The following is an 18975-nucleotide window of genomic DNA, read 5'->3' on the forward strand; positions in this document are numbered from 1 at the left end:
TATTTATTCCATCCATCCATTCGTCCATCCATCAATTTATCCCATCCATCCATCCATTCATCCATCCATCTATTTATCCCATCCATCAATCCATTGATCCATCCATTCATCGACATGTCCATCCACCCAATGATCCATCAATCCATCCATCTATCCATCTACCCATCCATCGAATCAATAAACCGAAGGAAGTGACAGGAAGGCGCCCACTTGAATACGCTGTTGAGAAGCTCGTCATGAGATGAAATTATCTGTGCTACACACCAGATGATGTGATTAAAAGTTAGCGGGGGGGGGGGGGGGGGGGGGGGGGGGATATTATCTATTCACGTGAGGACAGTTTCACAACAGAAATCAATAAAATAAACAGGGACCATAACATTCTAATGTGGTGTTTACTGACAGCAAAAATATTTTTATATAAGATAGCGAACGTAAACGACCGAAGATCCATTAATAATAAATTTAGAGAAAAAATGGTTATTATGTGGTTAAAGATTAGAAATCGAGTAAAGGTGAGGGCTATTATAGTCTAGTTATTTTTGAAGGAATAGATTTCAGGCCGTTAAAAAAACAAACAACAGTTTAGTGTGTGTGTATGTGTGTGTTTGTGTGCGTGCGCGTGTGTTGTGTGCGTCTGTTTGTGTGTGTGTGTGTTTGTGTTGTGTATGTGTGTGTGTGTGTATGTTTGTTTGTGTGTGATGTGTTTGTGTGTAAGTTGTGTGTGTGTTGTGTTCGTGGTGTATCTTTGTAATTATTACTATTGTTATTACAATTGTTGTTATTATTATTATCATTATTATTATTATTATTATTATTATTATTATTATTATTATTATTATTATTATTATTATTATTATTATTATTATTATTATTATTATTATTATTATTTCAATTCTGAGTATAAAAAAGCAAGTACAATTCAAAATATAATTATATGTGATGAAACCACGTATCTAAAGAATGCATAGCAATATAAGATTTTCGGCAATTTAAATGACGTATGTTTATACAAATAATTTAAGAAGTGTCACACATTGTGACACCTCAGTAACGTGTCTAATACCAGTCGCACATCTATTCGGTAACTTGTGGGATCAATTATCTTTATCGTTATTTATTTCGGGAATTCTCAGTGAAAATATTCTGTCCTTAAGTAAGTCCTTCTGAGCCACTTGAGCTCATTGTCAGACAAATTAAGTTCTTAGGAGCGTTGTAGCCAATGGTGCAGGAGTTATCCCGATTTCAATAGCGTGAAGCTATAATTATAAACATATGTATTTGATTGATATTCTATCGCAGATTACTATCCCAGCTTGACAAGTACCTTTTACACCTGAATGAAGTGAGTGATTGGAGTAAATTTCTTGCTCCAGGAAAGTGAAAATTGGCTTCGGTCGGAATCCAGCTTGACAAGTACCCTTTTACACCTGAATGAAGTGAGTGATTGGAGTAAATTTTCTTGCTCCAGGAAAGTGAAAATTGGCTTCGGTCGGAATCGAACACAGAACCACTATGTCCAGAGTACAACGCGCTAACCACTTGGCCATCCTGCCTCCTAAGCTTATAGACCCGAAACTTATCCATGTTTCTTTATGGTTGAGCAGACAGATAACAGTTTAAAATTGAAAAGAAAAATTGCTTTATAATAACGCAAGAATTCTTTTTTTTACGATTCTTCTTTCGAATTTTCTCTCTGAGTGGCAACAATGTGAATACTTGGACAGCATTTCCCTCACCTCACTCAGGCGTAAGACCTGGCCTGTTACAGCATTGTATCACTGTCAAAGAAAAATTAATTAATTGCGCCTCACAGGTCTTGTTCTACATGTTAAACGTTGTTGTTGGCTTGGGCCAATATAAAGATCTTTAAGCACAATTGAGCTAGCCAAAACAAAAACAATACCAGAAAAGCTCATTTAGTTTAGTTGAATCAAGCTTTAAAATTTCAATTGTCACGATATTTGAATGCAATCGGAATATTCTCATTTCAGGCCAATCTGCCCGACACTGACAAAAGGCTTTCATTTCATTTTGCCCGATTTTTTAAACATCGAATTAACATGAGTTTAGATGAGTCCCTAATTGCCAAATTGTGATTAAGTGAAAGATTTGTGAAACTCACGTATTTGATGATTTGGACAATTTTAATTATTCCATTGTTGAAGTTTATAAAACTATGGGAAAAATATTGTAAAAGAAAGACGATATGCCAATGTATGATGTACAGCGGTTTATAAATTATGCAAATTTGTGTTGGTGAAGCGAGAAACATTGAGACAAACATTATCTTGTTTGCGCTTCTCTGTGTATAATGGGCATATGTTACAAAAGGCCATCAGCCAGTGATATTGAAATTATCAAAGGACAACACACTTGATGACGTTAGAATATATTGATGTTATTCGTTTATCAAAAACACTCAAAACATGTCGACAGCCGGGTATAAGGTACCGACACACAGAACTGCGTGTAACCTTAAAACGTATATATTCTCATTAAACCAATTTAGTGATGACTACTCATAAAAATGGTTAATTGAAAACAATAACGAGAGCTGAATGACGTCAAACTTAAACCACTGTTTTAAAATTGTGACACTGTTCTAGAATGTGTTATCTAGTCATAAGCATTTGGTTTATAACGCCCCCTTTTGGTTTTTATAAAGGGATAAATAAAGATGAACAACAATTGTTACAGTGAAAGAAAAAACTAAGAAAAGCTTTCCTTGTTTGAATTGAGTCTACCTACGATTTATTGGCCTTTTTTTCATTACGTTTTTCATAGTTTTGTCTACTATGACGATTTGCCGAAAAGAGCTAACGTGTCCTTCTATTGTCAATTCAGATTTTTTAAAAGGGGTTGAGAGAGAGAGAGAGAGAGAGAGAGAGAGAGAGAGAGAGAGAGAGAGAGAGAGAGAGAGAGAGAGAGAGAGAGAGAGAGAGAGAGAGAGAGAGAGAGAGAGAGATAATAATATTGCATCAGATAGGAGGACGTTTGAAAGGAAAAACACCTGTGGCTACTTGTTTGTTATATAACTATTTACCAGGTAAATAATTCACAAAATGGATAAGCATCATCATCATCCTCCTCAACCTCCTCCTCCTCCTCTTCCTCCTCCTCCTCCTCCTCCTCCTCATCATCATCATCATCATCATCATTCACAGTGATTGTACGTATAAGGTCTGTGTTTAGATGGATCATTATTCATAAGAAAAGTGTATTTAATCATTGCATAACTTTAGATGCCTACTCAACTCAGATGTTAATTGGTACCTGGAATTGACAGATAATGTGAAACAACCACAACTACAACTATTACTACTACTAGGACTACGAATACCAAAAGAACACAACATGAGCATTTATGTAGCACAATATTCTCTAAATGTGTTCAAAGTACTTTACAAGGGGTGCCCAGCCAACAGCAACTTTCAATATTAGGAAGAGGATTATATGAATCCGGGTTATGGAGGTACGACTGTATTTTAGTTTTTTGTTATACTTTGGCCTTGTTTGTAGAAACACGTGGGATTGAATGTGTTACATTTACATCTATAAGAACCTCCATCTCAGGTTTGAATTCATTTGTGTTCAACGGACGACCATTGCAGCTGTGAATTCAATCGTGCTATTTCTATTCATCAAATGAACATTTTCAACGTTCTAATTCTGGTAAGAGTTTCTTTATTTTATTTGATGTTTCTCAATTTTTGGTTAATGTTTAATAATAATAATAATGTTGTGAAGGTTTATGGATACATTCATAATTAATTTGCTTGTTAGTCTTTGAATGAGAATGTGTTTCGCTGAGCCGAATTTTACACAATCTGTCTGTAAATAATCGTTTGTAATTATTTTAAAACATAAAAAAAGTTCGCTCTGATTTACTTTCATACATTTTCGATACACGGAATAATTTTATAATTTACATAGACAGATGTAAAAAAATGATGTTAAAATATAAATGTAAGATTTTAAATATAATTACTTAGACAACTAGTCAGTCGAGCGGTGGCCTGCTGTGTATGTATTACATATCGACGGCCCGATGATCAAACCTCTGAAGTAGCGTTTTCGCGAATCCGTTGATCAAAGCTCTGATGTCGACATCAGAGTTTCGCGCCCGGCGTATTCACGACGATCTATCATCCGATGTCACTTCCGAGGTTTGATCAACGGGTTTTGAGATAAAGGAGAGCTGCTACTTATTGGCTATCCTCTGATCTAAATACTTTTCTTAATACTTTGTAATGAATTGTACGAGTTGTCAGTGTCATTATTATTATTATTATATTTATTATTATTAATAATATCATTATTATTATTATTATTATTATTATTATTATTATTATTATTATTATTATTATTATTATTATTATTATTATTATTATTATTATTATTATTATTATTATTATATTATCATCATCATCATCATCATCATCATATCTCATCATCATCATCATCATCATCATCATCATCATCATCATCATCATCATCATTAATAGTATCATTATTATTATTATTATTATTATTATTATTATTATTATTATTATTATTATTATTATTATTATTATTATTATTATTATTATTATTATTATTTTAAAAATTTTAACAAACATTGTAGATTGAGAACAACTTGTAAATGTTGAACATTATTGCAATCATAAGTTTTGACCTCAGACAAAGTTTCAGCAAAATTGGAAATGTATATCATCGGTCTTTTGTTACCATAAGAACAAAATGTTTTTTGCTTGGAATCAATTTCTTTTCTTTTCACTTACTTATTGATTAATATTTTTTTTAATCTTTCATTTCAATTTATGCTTTATTCATTACTTTTTATTAATTTTTAAATTTACTGGTTCAATTCAATCTGCGTTATCCAATAAATGCAAAATTAACTATGAACACAATAGATATATTTCATTATATTTACCAGGTAAGTTACAAATCAAGTACAATCATATTTGTAAGAATCCAACCAGTGTAGCAATTTGTCGTAAAATCCATGTACATCTTTTGGCAAAGTTGGTTTTATCATGTTGTAGATAGTTGTAGTGATCTTCTTCTCACTGGCGTAAAGCTGCTTTGGCTGGTCATGATAAGTTGCTCTTCCATCACTCCTTGATCGGGGAAGCAGATTCCAGATTTCAGGGTGGTTCAGTTTAAACAGGATATTTCCATATGGTTCACAACGAAGGGCTCTTAGGTCAGGAACAGTTGGTTCTTCTACCATCTTTCCTGGACTGATTGACGTTAAGGGTGTTACTTCATCAAATGACTGGAAGAAGTCATTCATATATATATATATATATATATATATATATATATATATATATATATATTATATATATTATATATATGTGTGTGTGTGTGTGTGTGTGTGTGTGAAGTAATATACCTTGTATGGAGTCGTGTCTTGATTGCGAGAGATTTGTATAATTGTAATTTAGTCAGATGGTGTGAAAATGTCACAAGGTCTGCCATTTTTCGTCAACTGTCTTTCAATCGCTGCAATGATGGAGTCACACTCCATCTGAGTATGTCCGTTCTCTAAATAATTTTGTTTGACTGTAACGCCATACTTCCTTGCAAAAAAGCTCAACATTTTTTACATCGTCTTCTTCCTATTTTGATAGATGCATCCGTCGCTGTAGATTATTAAATTGTTGTAAATACCAGCAATTAATTTTGCGCATATGTAGTTGTAGGGACAACTACAAAACTCGTTAGCGGTCAGACCTCCCGCTACTTCATGCCAAACATAGCAATCCACTTCAGAACTTCCCATATCAAATATCGTGAAATTGTGAACTGTCAACTTAGTCCTTTAGTAAAGTGCAGAGGCTTGAATCTATGGAGATAATAAAACAGCATGTAGGTCCATTGAGATCAATAACGTATCTGTTGCTCCTTGAGCTTTATCCTTTTCTTTTTTACTCCAAGCTGTCTCCCATTTTCAGCGATGAGAATTCCATGCCATTTCATCAAGTTTCCACTTTCGTGTTTGACGCATTCATCGTATTTATCTTTTCTTGGCTTAAATAAAGCCATGTTATTTTTTTACAAAAAGCTGCGTAAAAAGGTCAACAAATAGATGTGACGCCATCCTCGGAGCATTTATCTTATACGCTTTGTAAATGTCCTTTATAAGACCTGAATACGCGTTCCACGTACAATTTGTTTTCGATTTCCGATAATAGTGGGAGGAACAGTGTTGATTTTTTTTTTCAAAAACAGATCAACACAATGTGTTTTCTGTATCACAGTGTTGGGATCGCTTCTTTTCGTGGCTTTTGCGTTGCATCTTTCAGGCACCAGCTCCGACCAGTCCTGTCCAAAAATATTTTGTTACATACTGATTTCCTTACTCCATTTAGTTTGAAAAAATATTTTTAACCCGATATCTTCTCTTAACAGAATTTTCCGACCAGCGGATATGTCTTGATAAAGATGCGCTTTTCTTCCCAAGTCTGTAATTTAATTCAAAAGAAATGAAAAATATGCTGTCTGTCTTCCTCTGTTACTTCGATACACTTCGTTTCTATTCCCTTGCAATAACATCTTTCTTCCAATATATTCGCTTCCTTTTCAATATATATGCATTTCTTTGATGAATCGTATTTTCTTCCAACATAACATTTTCCGGCTTGTCTTTTTTGTTTGTCATCAGTTTTACTATTTGGTCATCTGTCGTATCCAAGTGATTATTGTTTGAAATGTCCGTAGTGTTTCCACAACTTCTTCATTGTTAGGCCTATTTGAAGGAAAGGCATCGCTCTCTGTGTTCAGTCATTTCTGAGTCGTCTTGGATTGTTTGATCTGAGAAATAAGTAACATTGACAATATGAAGCTTTTTGAATGATGATTATAATCAGTTTATTACATATTTATCATCGAGCACCCGTATGCAATTCTACTTGTATTCTTTATGTACTTTTTTATGCATTACGCAAAGACTTATAATCACATTACTAAAACCAGTTACCAGGAAGGAAAAAGACGTGCGCAGTTTAGATTAAAATACTTGAAATAGCTAGATCAATTTGTCTTACAAGCATAAAACAAAACAAAAGAAACAAAAAAAAAAAAAAAAAAAAAAAGGATAAAACTGAAAGACTATAAGTCTTCTATAATTTATGGAAACAAATTGTCAATACCTTGATCAACAGTTTTATGTGAAGTGTTTGGCTCAATGCTGTCCGAAAGTTGTTCATTTATTGTGTTGAGGAAAGTTTGTTGAGGTCGATCATTCTGGTCAGTTTGAGCTTTTATTTCGAAGTCTGGTTGAGGAACAAGAAAACAAGCATTCTATCCAATAAAATCAGTATGTTATCGAACCGATTCTTATCATAGTCATAATTTACCAAGGGCATGAATTAGATAATCAGAAAATTAAATTAGGTAGGGCATTTGATAAATGAATATTCGGAACTGTTTCACTAACGAACTGTGTTATATTTGACTTTTTAATTCAGAACTGAATCATTTATTCGTATAACAATGTTACTATAAATCGTTCTTGATTAGCAATTGAGATGATACATTTTAGATACGTACATATATTTGCCAACGATGTTCTCACTGCACAGAAACCATTTAACTAGTTTGTTTTTTTTAAAATAAGGATTGATTGAAAAATGTTTTATACCTCTAATAGTATTGTCCGCCTCACCTGTAATATGGTGTAGCCGGTATTGATTATAAATCAAGATCGGTCTCTAGCATGGCTGAGTTGGAGGTTCCAATCATTAATCTCTTTAATGCAGGTGAAAGGCTATCTGGCGAAGCTTTTTGTTTTGTCATGTCCGCCATCATTCTTTCTCTTTGAAGAGGAAACGTGTTTGATTCTATCCTTTTTTCTTGGATTCTTGGAATTTGAATCAGAGCTATAGCTATGCCTATGTGAACGCTTGTAAATGTAGTGTCATTAATATACCTTCACTGCATCAATAATAAAGTAGTAAAACAAATGATTTGATGCGGGTAGCGCTAATACAAATCGTACCATGTTTTTGTGTGGTAGGAAGGAGTAGGGGTTTAAAGGTGGCACCATATCAGGATAACATCGGCGTGTCATAATGACGACGTGATATAATCATGCCATTGGCTGACTGTCATGATCATGTCAAACACCACCTACCTGTTGTTTAATAAATTTCAAGGACAGAATCGTTCCATATTCTCGGCGGCGGGGAAAGTTTTATTTTTTTAAAAATCGTGATGGGGGAGAACGGGTGGTCGGGGTATTTTAAAATTCAATCTCTTTTTCCGTACATTGTCTTTGCGATTACAAATGAGGCCTCCGGGAAATAATGGGTTTGATTCCCGTTCGCAAAGTGTCTTTAGAAAGATTATTCATAGCTGTGGTATTTATTGCTGCTCAAAATGATTATAATGTTTTAACATGCTAGGCCTATAGATGTCAATACAACACCATAAATTGTAAAACAAATTATGCAAGTTACAATTGTAAACACGAATGTTACCCACCGTCTCAAAACGGTATTATGTCGGGATAAACGTGATCTCGAAATTAAATTTTAGAAATAAAAGAATGAGACAAAAGAACTTAGAATACTTTTGCAATTCAAGAAATAGTATTTGTTCCCCACTATAATGAAAAGAAACGAACCCCAAGTTTGATATGTGTGGCTATAAAATCAACATCTACCTTCATCCCGACATAATACCACTTGGAGACGATGGGTCACAATTTTATTAACCCACGAAAACCCATTATACATTATTTACACGAAGTATTTCGATCACCTTACAGAGGATAGCGCAATACTTCTCCGTCTACCTTGAAATAAAAACCAGATGATTAAAGCTCTTAACTAACATCAGAGATTTGATCATCATGAAACAAAAGAGTAAGAGGGCGGGCGGGCTTATCCCTGAAGTTGACATCAGAGGTTCGATCAGCGGATTGGCAAAAACACTACTTCAGAGGTTTGATCAACAGGCCATCGATATGTCATCATTCAAAAGGTTTGATTGGCCAAATTGGTTAGATAACTGAAGGATTGACTTAGTCGACGAGATTCCCGTAGGCGCCATTTTATCCCTTCCCTTAGAATATTGCAATTGTAAAATATTTTCTATTATTTTATTTTTCTGAAATGCTGCATATAGTAATACCCCATTTCCCTATCGTCAAATGATTTTTAAAGATATTGCTTTAGAAACACAGAAAAAAGCGAATTAATGATGTGATTAATTCATTTAACAATAATGTTCAGGAAGAGGACAGAAAATAAACAAAGCCAAACAACGAAGAGAGAGAGAGAGAGGGAGAGAGAGAGAGAGAGAGAGAGAGAGAGAGAGAGAGAGAGAGAGAGAGAGAGAGAGAGAGAGAGAGAGAGAGAGACTGTTATGGTATAGGGGAAAAAAACTGATATAATTATGGTATGGATTACTATATGTCGGTTAAGTCCATAAGAATGTCGCTCAAAAATAGAACAATCAAAGCCAAAAAACCTACTCTTTCTCATGACATTCACAGCAAAAAAATAATATCAAGGGGAACATAACAGAAATTCTCTTTCGAACATAGAATATATCATCAGACGCCCGCCCCCCCCCCCCCCCCCCCCCCCCCCCACCACCTCGATTAAATGAACAAAAATGTTCAGAAACAGAGCAAATAATTATATGGGAAGGGGGGGGGGGGGGGGGGGGGGGGAGGTGGGCAGGAATTGAATCATAACTGTTACCTTTCAAAAAGTACTGAAAAATGGTTTTATAAAAATGAATATGATCTCACAGGTTGTTATTTTGTTTATTTATGGGTGGAATTTCCCTAAGGACGGAGGACCATTGGCTGTCTAGGCCAGTTGTTTCTAGTCTATAACTAAGGCGATACCTGATCCTCCAAATGTCTTTGACAAACGTGTAATTAATATAGAGTGATCTGGGTGCCAAAGGCTGCGCTTAGATCAAACAGCGCTAAGATGGAAATTTGGCCAGCACAAAGAAGATCATTATTAATCTTGACAAGGGTAGTTTCGGTATTGTGGTACTGTCTGTAGGCAGATTGATGAGGTTCTTAAAGATCAAATCTAAGTAAATGTCTTTTAAGTTGCATCGCAACCTCTTTTTCAGGGATTTTTGAGAGAAAGAGTAAATTGGAAACGAGACGAAATTTGTTCAATTCTTCGGGGGAAATATTTCCTTTTCTTTTTAGCAAAGGGGTCATAATTGCATGCTTAAAAAAGAATGTGATTCAATTCCTGTAGATTAGATTCGTTTATGGTTGAAAGGCGGACCCTCCACATCAGCTACACACAACACAGAACGTCGGTAAATAACAGGCCAGGCCAATGGCTTTGAATATTCCCTCCATAGAACACACATCAACGGCACAGCGTCTGTTTTATTGCTTTTAGTCAGCCATATTTATGAGTAGTGGACTAGAACTTTTATTTTCTTATTCATTGCTTATAATTTTATTGTGAAGGTTATATTTTTAGACAACTATAAAACCCATTACTTAACGCAGTTTATTAAAATTTATTATGTAACTGGAAAACCCTAAGATTTACAAACCTCTATTATATTAAACTAAATTAAATGGCGATTCTACGGGTGAAGGTAACTGCCAATGTAAAACGTCCAAGTGGTCGGAGCATTATGACTATTTTTAAAAAATACACTTTAATCTCCACCTTGAACCACGAATTACACCGGGTCTTATATATCTGATATAAAGTGCTTTGCGACTGACAACATCCTGTTCCAAAGGGTGACAAGCAATTGATATAATCTTGTTTAACCCTACAAAAACTGGGATACATTCCAGCTCCGTGGGCTCTAAGAGAATGTTAATTAGACAAGGGTGTCGTTGGAGAAAATATTCCAGATACCACCGTCCCAACCACCACCATCCATGAAATAAATCTCCACTGTTAGCATATTGCAGTGAACAGTATTTTGGTTGCCTCAAAGTAATTGAACACGCGACACACACACTCACAAACACCCACATACCCACACGCACACACACACACACACACACACACACACATATATATATATATATATATATATATATATATTATATATATATATATATATATATATATAATATATATAAACTTTTTTCTTGTTCCCCCACGAAACAGTTCGTCGCTATGACCGTTGCTATCAGTGATGCGGCCTCGGATAATGTCGTAAGTAGCTAATACCTCAAATAATACTTTCTGGATGAGGTCTTCTGACCGCTCATCTAGGGCAAAGAGATAACTTTTGCTATGTCATAATCCCCCTTATATTTATTTTCCCATTCCAAGTTGCTCTCTGCTTTATATATATATATATTAGAGCTAGAGTGTGTGTGTGTGTGAGAGAGAGTTAGATAGATAGGTAGAGAGAGAGAGAGAGAGAGAGAGAGAGAGAGAGAGAGAGAGAGAGAGAGAGAGAGAGAGAGAGAGAGAGAGAGAGAGAGAGAGAGATGTGTAAACCAGCAGCACTTTGATATGTTCTTTCATATATTTTACTTTTTAATACAATACTATACATAATAAGAGCTAAACATGGCCAATAGCAAGGCCTTTGGTACCCTGTCAATACATCATTGATATGCAAAAACATGATATAAAGTACATGACATCAATTATAAAATAAGTATAGATTACTCGTCAAATCCAAGCTAAATATGATGTAATTCCTCATCAACTAAATTATTAAAGACATTGTGATTCCTCGCAGTACTTGGATAGGCGTGGAGTACCATTTTGAAAATAAAAGATCTACTTTCGACTGAAAGCAGGTGTGCGGAACGATCAACACGATCGCTCGTGTTGCACATCGAACCGCACATGTATTATATGTTTTGCAATTCTTCCTTTTCATTAATTCACACAATATATGTCGCCACAATATATATATATATTTATATATATATATATATATATATATATATATATATATATATATATATATATATATATATATATATATATATATATATATATATAAGAATTCTATATTTAAATTGAGCTGTTATATAGCGCGATATCCACTAAACGTGCTCAAAGCGCTTTACAGGGGATCCAAGTCCAACAGCGGCATTTAACATTTAGGACCAGGCATGACGCCTGTAAGGCGATATTATATTTTGTTCAGACAGTGAAAACACTGTTAAAGGCCAGGTAATCATTATACACCTGAGTGAGTAAAGAGCCTTTTACAAGGACTACGCGCCGAGTGAGGCTCGAACCCAGGACCTTCCGATCCGAAAGCGAGTGTCACACCACAAAACTACATAGCCGCACAGAGAAATATTTGAAGAATATCATACATATATTATACACACACACACACACACACACACACACACACACACACACATATATATATATATATATATATATATATATATATTATATATATATATATATATATATATATATATATATATATATATATATATATATATATATACTGCCAACCCCCATCCACCTCCCAAAATCCTCCCCACCCCCTCTCTTCCCCCATCTTTCACCATCGACCACTTCTCCCCACCACAACCTCCACCACCCGTCTTCGATCCCCCCCCCCCCTTCCCCCACCTCTCTTCCCCCACCCTTTTAATACATATATATATGAACGTATGTATATAGTGTGTATGTGTATTAAAAAGCCCTCTTTTCCCCACCTATTTAATATACAATTGGAACAGTTCTTTGTGTGTGATGAGCACAGACCGAATCAATGATTTCAGGGAGACTTACATATAGAGAATTATTGTGTATCAATCTGAGTATGCAGGATGTGTGTGTGTGTGTGTGTGTGTGTGTGTGTGTGTGTGTGTGTGCGTGTGCGCGTGTGCGTGTGTGTGAATGTGTATGTGTAAGTGCATTTTTAAAATACTTCCTTTGATAAAATAGCTAACTAAGCGTCATTCAAATGGATCTAGATAAAAATATCGAACAACGTATGTTAAATAGTAGAGTTATAGGTTTGAATGACTGGTGTGCGAACCGATGAATATTTGCTTCCCTTTGCTATGGAACTTCCGACTACTTCTAATTCAGTCATGTCTGCAGATCGGGATTTGGCCCAATATGTTGCGAGTTGTGCGAAGATTGTACGAATACTCTATAGACCTCGTGCATTCAGGTCATCAAGGAGAAAATAAACCCTCATTTAATGATAGAAAAAACATGGTTTTGTGGAATAAAACAAGCAGATGATGAAGTTGTAAAGAATTGTTTTTTATGTCAACAAATAAATGACAATGTAAAATTGAAAGTAAGCTTCAATTTGAAATACGAAAACAGATAAAATGTACGTTTCGGGTTTCCCCTTAATCATGAATTCAGGATGAAAGGTGAATGAAGAAGTATGCTCCATTGTCAGGAAGCACGAACTAAACCTGTGTAATGCAGTATAGAAAGTGAAATATAAAAACGTGTAGACTATTGTTGGAGAATAAACACAATGGAATTGGAAATAAATTAAAAATATAAGGGAATATAAGTGCTACGATGCTTGTTCTACTAGATTTAAGTGCGGCATTCAACACTATCGATCAAAATTTACTTTTGACTTGACTACGTGATCAATTTTATATCACTGGCACAGCTTAAAGGAATATTTGTTTGAAAGAAATCAGTCGGTAATCATAGGAAACCATGTATCAACTCCATTCATAATAACGTGTGGAGTGACTCGGGTATCTATTCTCGGCCCCCTCCTTTTCACAATGTATACAGCTCCCCTTTCTGATATGTTATCCACCTTTCCCATTGATTTTAATTTTTATGCTCATGACACTCAGCTGTATACAAAACTCAATAAAGATTCAGATTTGTCATCAGTATCTGTTATGGAAAATTGTATTGCTAACGTAAAGGATTGGATGAAACTAAACAAACTTTAATTTAATGATGACAAGGCGGAAATGATTATTTTTGAAATAGGTATCAACTCACAAAAATATCTACAAATGAGATACTAGTGGGTGAAAATGCTATTAAACCTAGTTCTTGTGTGAGAAATCTTGGGGTGTATTTAGATCAAGGGTTTTCCATGGAAGATCATGTTTAAAAAATATGCCAATGTTGTAACTATCACATTAGAAACATTGGAAGAATCAGACATTATATTGATGAAGATATTACAAAGATGCTTGTTAATTCTTTTATTAGCAGAATAGTTTATTGCAATGCCCTTCTCATTGGCTGTCAAAGTAGATTATGATTAATTCATCAACTACAAAAAAAAAAATCAAAGTAAAGCGGCTAGACTTAGAAAATTAACAAAAAATTAGAGATCATATAACACCAGTTCTCCAGGAATTGCACTGGCTTCCTGTAAAGTATAGGATAAAATTTAAGATACTCTGCTATGTTTTTAGATGTAGGGATGGATTAGGGCCTGAATATTTGGAGGAACTGATTAAAAATATGAACCCACTCGAACTTTAAGATCATCTCAGTCCCAATTTCTACAGGTTACCAACTCAAAACCCACTATCGGTGAAAAAGCCTTATCATTCATAGCTACACGCCTATAGAACGCACTTAGTCCTCTGACAAAGTCCTGTGAAAATGTATCATCTTTCAGGAAAGGTCTGAAGACTGAGTAGTTCCGTGAGGCTTATTTTTCATGAAATGGATGTTGCTTAGATTTTGTTTTTGTATGCGTGCTTATTATGTATCGTGTAGAGTCGTGATTTTTAATTTTGTTGTTTTTAAACATTTTTATTTTTATTATGTAAAGCGCCGCAGAGCACGATTAACGTGCGCTATATTAAGGCGCTATATAAATTCATTATTTACATTATATTTACATTTACATTCCTAATACCAACAAACTTTTCTATTTATCTGTGCAAAACCCTTGTATAAGCCAAATCAATGAGTTTTTAGCTGAGAGTATATTTTTGTTCAATGTAAAATTCCATCAATTACTAATTAGAATGTTGTGTTTCTTTTTCAGAGACATTGATTGTGATGTTTAATCAACCATTATTTCGATTTTTCAAAACATTATCGACACAATATGGAAAAATACGCTCTGAACGTCGAAATAAGCTATTTACATTTTAAAACCATCACCATGGTTTCTTTATTTATTTTTATGATGTTTTGTTGTTGTTTTTTGTTTTTGATTTTTAATTCCTTGGGAGTACATCATTACCCACATTCCCTCATCGAACTCAGGTGGAAAGTGAATATTTGACCGTTAAAAGTGTAGGCTGTGTCTGAAAATGTTATAATATCCCTTACCCGGCTTTATGTCTCGTCCTACTTGTTACGTAATGCTGATGACTGGGAACACCTTGTGACGCTATTTCAGCAAATATAGTGTATATTACTTTATACAAAATATAACGTTTTTGTGCTTTTATACAATTTATATAAAGAAAAATACTTTAACTATATCTACTGAAAGTTTTACTATTATCTATTATGTACTTTGAGCTCTGTAGAATATCACAAATGAGGTCGTTATTACTTTTCAACACCTTGAAGATAATTGTCTCTGTATTGGTCTTGTCACGTCTTGACTACTGCAATTCACTGTTCGTTGGTCTCCCTAATAACAAAATATACAAGCTCCAGAGAGTACAAAATTGTGAGGCTAGGTTAGTCCTGGGAAAATCTTATTACGATGATATAAACGACATGCTTCGAATCCTCCACTGGCTACCAGTCCGGGCTAGAATTGAATATACAATAGCCCTTATCTGCTTTGGTGTATTTAAGTCTTTTGTTCCTCTTTACATTCAACACTTACTCCAACCATACGTATCTCTGAGAAATCTTAGATCCCACGATTCAAAATTGTTAGCATCTCCTAAAACTAAACTAAAGTATTTTGGTGATAGGTCTCTTATGAAATTCGAACCCACGATTTGGAATGATCTCCCTCAATCTGTGAGATTCTCGAGCTCAATAGACATTTTCAAAAAAGTCCTGAAATCATATCTTTTCAGGAAATATTTACTTAATTGAATTTTAAATGTATTGTATGTGACATTTATATTGATGATGTATTGGTGCCCTTTTATGCTCTTAATTGTTTTGATACTTTGGTTGAATTGTATTTGATTTTTTAAAAAGCGCTTTGAGGTTTCGACGAAAGGCGCTATATATATATGGTGGGTACACTAGGTACGAAAATGCTCGATAATGATGGTTAGAGCTAATATAAAATATAAATTGTATCACTCACTTTTATGTGGCCAAAATATCTTTTTCTGTAGCTTTCTTCCACATCTTTAATGGGTATAATGTCACCACTAAACCAACAACACATAGGAATTAAGGAAACAAGAGTGTAAACATCAATCTTAAAGGGAATACATCTTTTGTTCGGACATTATGCCAACTGAAGACGTGGAAGAAAGTCACAGAAACATATATTTTGGCCACATATAAGTGAGTGATGCAATTCATATTATATATATATATATATATATATATATATATTATATATATATATATATATATATATATATATATATATATATATATATATATATATTGAATCGTGTTTGATACAAATATGGTACGAAAAGTGCTCGACATGTAGCAATTGAGCGAATTATTATTTTAATATTTACCACAATGTTTGAGTCAGTCTACATCGATGTTTCCGGCCTAATCAGCCATCGTCAGGACTGAGTGTTACATGAGTTTGGTTTGTTGAATGTTGTTGTTTGTTGAAGTGGTTCCGGTTTTTAGTTGATTAATAAGAACTTCCGGCGATGTGGACACGTATTGTACATTTCATTTTTCGTGTTGATTTTGGCTTCATGAGGGTGTTTGATTATAGTATATTTCTATTCCAGGCATAAGCTACATTCTTTTGATGTTGGTGTGTATCCTGTTGCTTTAGATAAAATTTTCCATGAAATGTTGTGGTCTAGTTTGTTGACTTTTAATTTCCAAATATGTTCGCTGAGTTTTGTGGATGTTTTTTGTTAGTGTTTCTAAATGTTGAGGTGTGGAGGTTGTATCTTGTTTTGAAATTATTTAGATACAACCTCCACACCTCAACATTTAGAAACACTAACAAAAATAACAACCTAATAAATAATCCGTGCTATTTTCAATGATGTCTGGTATAATACTGCATTCTTTTCCTGGTCCTTTTCCAAGTAGTGAATTCCACGTAGTAGTACGTTAGCCAATCGTCTGCAGAGATTTACTGATGCTTACCCGAGATCACAATAATCATCAACAATAAATCAATAAGATTCTAACAAATTGTCTATGACAGCATATTTTATCACTATTCTTTTTAGTAAAACAAAGACCTGCCCTATGACGTTTGTATATGGATGTGTTGGAACAGTAAGATATCCCCTGGAGACTTCTTCTATAAAATTCTTTGCTCTACCATAAAAATACATCATCATCTGTAAAAAATCAATACATCCTGAAATGTCTTTTCTAACCTACGGCCACATATGCAACATCACTCTCTTCAGTATTTGTAAGAGACATCAAGTAAAGAATTTTCTATTGAAATGGCATCTTCTGCGTTTACATTCCCGTGAAAAAAGAGAGAAGCATGTGAATCATCTGTTAAGGTTTCTAATGATTGAAGAAATGATGCAGCCTACATCGTGAGACGCTGTTTGAATGCATTGTACACATTATCAATCGTCATGAAAGCATTCTCCCCAGTTGACTATTGGTATACTGAAAATTCTCCCTCAGTTCTATCGCTTTGCAATTCTCTCAGTAAGACGTACTCAAATCCAGCAGAAAACAAATGTTGACATACTGCTATCATGCCTTCCGTGGTTTGTAACAGTGCTCGTTTCGTATAATGTGTAATCGAATACGTCTCTCCCCATGACCAGACTTTGCAGCTTTGAACATCTCCAGGAATGCTTCCAAATTATTTGAGCTCGGTAGTTGAACTGCACGATTTGGATTTCTGAATCGAAAATCCTCTCCTTTTCTGCAAACATCTCCGACATTCCTTCAATTCAACACTTTGTGAATAAAAGTTGCCGTTTCATCATGACCTTGCGGGTTCAGACCACCAACAACCTTCTCGTTAAATACTTTAGTTCATGTTTGACATTTTGTAATTGTAGCTTGGATGGGCATATTGAGGAATGTGTGATGGGTGTGATTTTTAGAATATTTTCTTTTTCTAATGAGTATAAACTTTTGATATCTGAAAATGAGGTCACATTTTTATGTTTGTTGACATGCTACAGTAATCCAATTGTTTCAAATGAATTTCAAGAGATGGACTGTATCATAAAGCAAAAACCATGGTCTCTGTGACTCCAAAGGATGAACTGCTCTGCTGTCAGAAATTCTTGGGAAATGCTTGCAGTATTGTTGATTGATCTTGTGGTAGTAATTGACCAGTAATTTACCCAACAACAATTCCACCATATTTTCAACCTGAGCAGACACTTCTTTTACAAGAGAAAATTGATTTGATGCGGTCAATTTTGCGACAGGCGTTGCAGAAAACACAAAACTGGGACCCCGTGCAATCCTTTCAACATGATGCAAAGCATTGAGGTTGCTTTAATATCAGGATTATTTTTGACAAAACCATTGGGTTTATCACTTGAATACGCAACAGTGGGGAGTATCTTCACTTCAATAATGAAAAAAAGAATGCTTTTGCTGATCATTTACTTTCAGGAATGTCTTCTCTAAAACGTGTTCCACTCCAGTTGCAGACACAATAGACTGAACTTTGCGTTTACTGGGAAGAACCAAAACATCACGAAGCTGTTCATATTTACAATTTGGAAATGATTCAATAGCGAAACAGTAATCTGACATGGAAAATGTCTTATGAAATTAAAGTTGAAGTTGTCTGGTTAAAAATTTTAATCTCTTTAATTTATCTTCATTTAAATCATCTTCATCGGGGGGGGGGGGGGGGGGGGGGGGGGGGGGAAAGGGGTCATGCGAACATATGGCTGACATTTTTCAGCCTTTTCGCAAATTGTGCATTTACAGGCCTGGTCTATAG

General features: G+C 34.6%; 1 protein-coding gene across 14 annotated transcripts in view; it reads left to right on the forward strand.

Moving 5' to 3' along the window:
* Nucleotides 1–18975, forward strand: part of LOC144962345 (uncharacterized) — an 89030-nt gene that overhangs the window by 13242 nt on the left and 56813 nt on the right. For 4 of the 14 annotated variants that reach the window (XR_013643451.1, XR_013643448.1, XR_013643452.1 and 1 more), the window contains exons 2-3: nucleotides 3263–3675; nucleotides 11130–11177. The exons of 1 other annotated variant lie outside the window; for it this stretch is intronic. The gene's annotated coding sequence lies outside the window, so the exon portion shown is untranslated. Of the gene's footprint in view, nucleotides 1–1327; nucleotides 1440–2785; nucleotides 3676–11129; nucleotides 11178–14952; nucleotides 14978–18975 lie in introns of those variants that run through there. 9 more of the 14 variants (XR_013643455.1, XR_013643454.1, XR_013643457.1 and 6 more) reach the window with 7 other exon arrangements.

The sequence above is a fragment of the Berghia stephanieae genome, unplaced genomic scaffold, assembly GCF_034508935.2.
Source record: "Berghia stephanieae isolate SIO BIC M18660-M18661 unplaced genomic scaffold, UCSD_Bste_1.3 scaffold9, whole genome shotgun sequence".
In the NCBI taxonomy this organism is placed as follows: Eukaryota; Metazoa; Mollusca; class Gastropoda; order Nudibranchia; family Aeolidiidae; genus Berghia; species Berghia stephanieae.